General features: G+C 40.2%; 1 protein-coding gene across 1 annotated transcript in view; it reads right to left on the bottom strand.

The window, feature by feature from the left end:
• LOC103804779 (neogenin-like) overlaps positions 1 to 7,487 on the bottom strand; it is a gene marked incomplete at its 5' end in the record, with an annotated part of 119,985 nt that overhangs the window by 61,508 nt on the left and 50,990 nt on the right.

Here is a 7,487-nt window from a genome sequence, read left to right as displayed (position 1 = left end):
AGGAAAACAAAAGCTAAAATCATAATAAAAAAGACTTTTTAAAATGAATGGACACAAAACTAAGATGAAACTTTCCCAGGGTATCATTGTCATGTGCTTCTGGGAAGAAATTAGGTTATCAAACACATAGTGCTGCACTGACCCAAAGAGTTTCTTCTCTGGGTTGTGAAAGCCCAAGAAACACTATGTACAGAACTGCCCCTGTGCCTGTGTAGCACAGAGAACACAGTACAGATGTGTGAGAGTGAAGCTGTGCATTTCATAACATAGCAGAACAGACTGGAGCCACCTCTGGGTCTTGGCAGCCTTTGAAATGTCCTCAAGTACTCAGATTAATTAAAGATATTTAAAATCCATAAAAACTCAGAGATACAGAACTTTTTGGCAATATGAGCCCCAACTGACATGTTCAATATCATCTGTGAACACATGTGCCACCAAGAAGCCTCCAGCTGTGTCCAAGGCCTCTCCACTTCCTTAGCTCAGCAGCACACAGAGCTCCTGCAGGCACTTACTGCCCAAGTATCATCTGTTAGGAAGAACATCCACCTATTTATTTGTTTTTACTACATAAGGGCATTTGCTTACTCTTGTGTTGGCAGCTCTGATTGCTCCAGTTCCAGGAAAGCCAAAAGCCTTTTGCCCTTTAATATTTAGCAAAGAAAGTCAATATGGAAGGGACATGGAGTTTAGGCAAACAGTTTACATGCTCTGCCTGTCAATGGGATTTATCTCATGCTGGGGATAAGGAATACTAGACCAGGTTTTACTTCATCCTTGAAATGATCACAAAGGTTTGCAGATGGATTTAGTATTTTAAAACCAGATAGCTAGAGATGAGCAGCTCTCCAAAAACCCTCAGGTTTTGGATTATAAATTAGTTAAGAGAACATTAATATATGGAAATATTTATTTATAGAGTAAGAAGATGGCTTAACTCTCAGATAAGGATGTAAACCTACACAAAGATGCACAGACATATGCACTGCTCAAACTCTCACAAAGGAGCAAAACTCTGGGGTTGAGCCCAGTTGTCTGTGACTTCAAACATCCATTTTACATCAACTTCCTAAAAACTTGCCAAGCACACCATAAATTCCACCTTAAAATGACACAGATAATTTTCTGCTTGCTCCCTGATGGTTGTTGTCTCCTTGTAAAACTCTTACATTTGAAAACTCTGCTTGCTCCCTGATGGTTGTTGTCTCCCTGTACAACTCTTACATTTGAAAACTATCTCCCAAATTGATTTGTCAGCAAATTGTTATTATTTATTCACCAAGAAAATTATTTTCATTTTTTATTCCTCCCTGGCATTTATCCTCAGCACTTTTATTTATTGTGAGATGTGCCATTTCTTCCTCCCTTCCTGTATCTCAGCATTTATTTTGGCTGCCTCAACCACTCATGTTTGCTTCATTCTGGTGTGACAAGTGACCCACAGCTCCTCACAAACCCCCTGGATTAATCTCTGCAGCCTGTGGAGTTTCCATCATTTACATGCAATTTCAGATGTGTCTCACCAGTGGCTTGAAAAATGGCACAAATACAGTGTTAGCACTACAGCAAATATCTTCCTCAATTCATTCCACTGTATTTGCCCTTTGCAGATACATCACCCTTCCAGCAGCCTGAGATAGATCATTGCTTGCTCATTGTTACCCAGTTTTAACTAATGAGTCATTTTGTTCCAGCCTGCTTGATCAATAGTTTGTGTTCTCATTTCCTTTCAATCTCTGTCTCCAGACACACACACACATCGATTCTTGAAGTGCTTGCAGAGTTCAAAAAAAGAGAATATAAAAATCAGAAAAGGTAGTTTTTCCATGAATGTCCAATGCTTCTGTTTTCAAAACATTCATTACAGGTGGATTTCAATTCCTTAGCCACACATTAAACTTGCCACAGAATGATAAACACAAGCCAGCAACATTCCCTGTCAAAACACAAAACTTGGGTATAAAAATCATCACAGAACCCCAGACAGGTTTGGGTTGAAGGAACCTTCAAGACTATTCAGTTCCACCCCCTGACACTTCCACTAGCCCAGGTTGCTCCAAGCCCCATCCAGCCTGGCCTGGAACACTCCCAGGGATGGAGCAGCCACAGATTCTCTGGACAACCTGTGCCAGTGCCTCAGCTGAAACCCAAAACTGAACCACAGGAAAGTTCTGGGATGATTTCTGTTTTCTCCACTAATGTTTAACTTGCAATGAAGACATTTGGAAAGTACTCAAATATCTTTGGCAACTGGTATTGCTTCAATTTGGGACATCATCCAGAAAAAGGCATTAATATTGAATCCTAAGATTCAGTATTTGTTTGCCATGAAAATGCAAGTTGAACCAGATATCTTCTTACCTGCTCTCCATTATTTTCGATTTAGGAGATTAAGAATTTTTAACATTATTTTTTTCAAAGTGACTTTGCTTTTCTGCCTTCTGGAGCAAATGCCAAGCTGCTTACAAAGGGATAATAACACAAGAAGTGCTTGCTTTATCAATTACTTTCCAGTTAATGAATTAATAAAAGCTTTCCAAACACACTTTTATAGTTTAACTATGTCAGTGTTTAGCATTAACACAATGCGAGTACAGATGTTTGTGGCAGAGAAGTTAAATTGATAACCAGAGAGCAAATGAGCCAATTACCATATAAAATAAGATTTGTAATGGAAGATCATGTGTTCTGTTACCAAACAGACAATTAAACTTCAAAGACAACTTGGCAGCTCAGCCCACTCTGCTACCCTTCTGCATGTTAGCAAAAAACAACTGTGGGATGACAAGATGCTTGTGCAGAGTCAGAGTCCTCAGAGAGTCCCCACCCATGAGGATCTGCCACCCTTTTGTAGAGATAAAAGACAAAATAATTTGATCACAACAGTGATCAAAAGAAATTAAAAAAAAAAAAGCCAACACGAAACCAATCTACATCAGCAGTTGATTCAAACTCCTAAGCTAAATCCCAACTGGGGTAAAATATTTGACAAGTAAGATTTTTTTTTAAGCCAACTGCTCTAAAATGATGGGAAGAACTGAGGAACTACATATATGCAACAGGAATGGGACACCTTCCACTAGACCAGGTTACTCCAGCCTGGCCTGGAACACTTCCCTCTGCACACTGAAGCAGTGTTACAACTCCTGTAACAGCCTAAGGCAGCCAAAGGGCTGAAATGCAACAACTGAATTCCCAAACAAATCAGCCAGGACAAGACTGAAGTAACCATTTCTGCTTCCTCAGCTACCTACAAATGCCCTCAATCCACTCAAATCAGGAGTGTGTTTTCCAGAGTCACACAGTTAAATCATCGTTCCTTCACTTTTCTCCATCCCCTTCCTTCTACACTTTCATCCACGCCAAATATACCTTTAGCCATCAAATACCAAAGCATTTTCTAATTCCAAAAGTTTCCACAGACTCCAAATAGCAGATATATAAACTAAGCCAACTGGGGAGATTTTCATAGTGCATCTCAAATAATCATGACTTAAGTTTTCCTGGTCCAATGACTTTCATTTATAACCATATTTCTGATGGATGCTGTGGGCAGAATCCCTATCTTGCATTTCAGTTAACAATCCAGATTACCAGTAGTATTTAAAGTGGACATTTTACCATAAAACCCATTTCATATCAGCCTAAAATGGTAAGCCCAGAGGAATTTTATTTCCTCCTCCAGGGAGAACAAGCTGTTCCATTAGGATATGCTACAAATCCTGTTAGTGTCCTTATAAAGTTAAACTTCACTTTCACAACTGCAAGTTTGTTTCCAAGAAAGATGGAACTGCAGTGTGACCATCACCCTGTTAATCCTTCACCTCCTGCCATTCCCATCAGAACACAGATAAAATGCAGATTGATCTCTGACAGCAGAATTCTCCATTATCTTTTAGCTCTGTGCTATAGTTGAACAAATTAGCTGGTTTGCTTCAAGTGCAGCCTGAAAAAAACCAAAAGGAAATTACACTTTAAATGGAAATTGGGAATCATAATGTTCTTCCTTAAAAATGGCAAAGGTAGATGTATAAGTACTCTGGAAAGGAGAGATTTAAACCACAAAACTATGTTGTAAGCAAGTCAAAAGTCTTCCCAACCTCTGAGCAGGGTGTCATGTCCTTAAAACACATTTCATATGCACCTGCAAAATGTGCACGTGAAACCTGACAAAAAGGAATCATTTTAGGAAAATATCCCCAGAAGACAGAACTGCCAAATTAATTTTTTAAAAAAAATCAGTGTACCGAGGCACAGAAAGGTAGAAAGGTTTTAAAAATGTCTAACTATGTCACAGCAATGTTAGTTGAACCAAAATCAAAGTTCTGGTTCATGAACAGAAACTGAAATGGTAGGGACATTAATGAAATGGTTATTTTTTATACATATTTTTGAAAATTAAAGCCAAAGTCCCTACAGAGAAATGGTTCTGTGCCCAGTGTGAATCCTTCCCCACTTCAGGGACAGATGAAGCAGAGAAAGAGGGAGTGTTTTTATGTTCTGCTAATGATCTCTGGCAGACCTCGTTAACCTCAGCTCATCAGCTGCAACGGCCCAAAATGAGCATTTAATGCTCCCATGGACTGTTTGGTGCTTTAGAGCCTCCTCTCAAATCAAGCCCCACTCCATGCAGAGCTGGTTTCAGTGGTAGGAGCAGGGCAGGGGGTGACCAGGCTGCACTTGAATTAATGTGAAAACAAGTATTTTACCCTTCCAGGGAAAAGCTTTAATTCAGAAACTGCTAGAGGATGAACCATGCTCCACAGGGCAGTCCCTACATACACACTGCAGAGGCAGAAACTAAGGGAACCTCAAGATTCAATGACAGCTCAACGACCATGAAACCAGATGAGGATGAACAGTAGAGAACAAGGCTAAACTTGTATCAATCAATTAGAAATACAGACTAAAATAGCCATGGTATAATTCAGTAAATGTGCATTTCTTTTTTCATGGAGAACTCAAAAACTGTGAATTCATGGACCAGGAAGTAACAGCCACCAACTTTGCAGAAAAAGGTTTGAGAAACAAGGGCTTTATGAGAAACACAACCATGAACTAAAGATGACTCTCAGTGTCACACTGGTATGAAAGAACTGTGGACACAGGAGGTCTAAAAGCAGCTCCTCTCCCCTCCAGCACGTGCTAATGCCTTGGCCAACTGTGTTACTTGAGCACCACATTTCAAGGAAAACATGAACTCTGATTTACAAGGAAGCAATGAAAATGATCAGTGACTCAGAAAATTGGCTCTAAAAGAAAAATGGAAGTGCTGGATTTGGTGATTTGAGCCAAGGCAAGATTCTGCAGTCATGCAACTGGACACCTCAAACAGGAGCTCAAATAGAAAGAAAAATAGTGTAGGACTGTATTTACACATCATTCTTGCACAGGAAGAACTCCTACACTAGAGTAGCATATGGATCCTTGCCCTGTTTAAATAAGATAATACTCTGAACAATTAATTGCTCACTCTTCTACCTTGGTATGAAAATTTCTTCACAGCATGAACTTCAGTAAAATAAAACTGTCCCTTAAAGCAAACAATAAGAACTTCTGAACAAGTCCCACCCAGCAAAGCTCTCACTGAAAGCATGAGCTGTTAGCTTGGCACACGATTTGGATTGCAGACAATGAGAGGTCACGTGCACACACCCACAAATGGAACTGGCTGGGAAGTCTTCCAGGTGCACAAACATCCAGTGAGGTCTCTGAGCATCCTATGCATTAGCAGCATTTTTCTTTACGGTTTTCTACACGTTTTTAACTTGCCTTAGCAGTTCAGCCCAGTTCAGACACTAAATGTATGCTGATATGAAACCTCTGGCACGACACACCATCATCCATCCACACTTCCCTTAGTCCTGTCTACACCAAGGTGTCAATAATGCTCATTACTGCCCAGTGACAGTGAGAAGTGCTGCGACACAGCAACACAGTGAAGGGTGCACAGTGCCACACATAGGGCCCAGTGCAGGTGTCAAAGAGAGAAGAGAAGCATAAAAGCAATGACTTTTCTGCTCAGGTGCCTATTCCCTTCCTAACAATTCCTAACATCCAATTTGCTTTTTAAGACCTTGCATTTTCCAAAGTCCTACATACTCCAACTACAGTATTTTAAGTGTGCAAAACCTGGCAGGTCAGAGACCACTGCTATATGGATTCATAGAGCTATTTTGAACTGCAAACTACTGTGTTGAACACTGAACTTCACCTGTCACTTTGTTGCACGAGGTGTTTCTAAGGTTCTTCACTAGCATTTGCTCTCACAAGTCCAATGAACTCAGAAGCAGCAGCAAAGTTTGTTCCCCTGCAATCCCCTTTCCCAGCTCACTAACAGAAACACTGGACAGTGCAGCCTTGGCTCACTGATGAAACCAACACTTCATTCCCACACTAATTTGCTATTTAACAATTTATTCCTTCCCTTTCATCTGCAGGAGAGCATTTCCCTCTGACTCCCAGTGCTCGAGGCTCACAGTGAGTGACACTGTCAGAAGGGTTCTGGGAATGGAAGGACAGCAACACCCTTCAAAAGGCTCCAGTAGAAAAGTGTGGCTTTTTCCACACAAAATCTACGTAAGTGGATTCAAACATCTAACACCACTATATTTTATTACAGAAGTGTGGCTTTTTCCACACAAAATCTACATAAATGGATTCAAACATCTGACACCACTATATTTTATTGCAGTTTGTGCCAATTTAACTGGTCCAGGCATCAGATTAACTCATCCACAGTGTCCCAGATCTTCCCCAAAAGGCTTCTCAAAACCCTCATGTCACACTGACCAAATATCTTTAGTCTGATTTTCTTCAGTCTGCTAATTTAAGTGCTAGGTTACACAGCACACTTGGTAACTCAGGATTTCACACTTCATCTCGCTGAGAAATGTGGAGTGAATACCATCTGCTCCTGATGATTACTCACTTCAGGGATTTCATTTGAAATATATTTTACTAGCTCTGCAATTTCAGGTAGGACCTCCCTCCAGCTCCCTCTATTTGACGAAATACGACATAATTCAAGACAAAAGTTTCCAATTTTGCAGAGAACAGAACAAGAATTCACTTTTCTGCTTCAGGCCATCTTCTCATCCCTTTCTCTTTACATTCCATCATCTGCTGACCCTGCCCTGTCTCTGGCAGACTTCCCAGCTCTGACAGGCTTGGGAAAAACTACCACAAGATTTGTATGTTATTAGCAAATGACTGAAAGTTTTGTATTATTTTACTTGCAAATAAACCTGAGAATAATAATTTCTTTACCTTGTTATTACTTCAGGCCATCTTCTCATCCCTTTCTCTTTACATTCCATCATCTGCTGACCCTGCCCTGTCTCTGGCAGACTTCCCAGCTCTGACAGGCTTGGGAAAAACTACCACAAGATTTGTATGTTATTAGCAAATGACTGAAAGTTTTGTATTATTTTACTTGCAAATAAACCTGAGAATAATAATTTCTTTACCTTGTTATTATTTCTGGT

This window comes from Acanthisitta chloris, unplaced genomic scaffold (genome assembly GCF_000695815.1).
Source record: "Acanthisitta chloris isolate BGI_N310 unplaced genomic scaffold, ASM69581v1 scaffold8406, whole genome shotgun sequence".
In the NCBI taxonomy this organism is placed as follows: domain Eukaryota; kingdom Metazoa; phylum Chordata; class Aves; order Passeriformes; family Acanthisittidae; genus Acanthisitta; species Acanthisitta chloris.
Note: the sequence above shows the minus strand (reverse complement) of the source record. Positions and strands in the feature narration are given on the sequence as shown.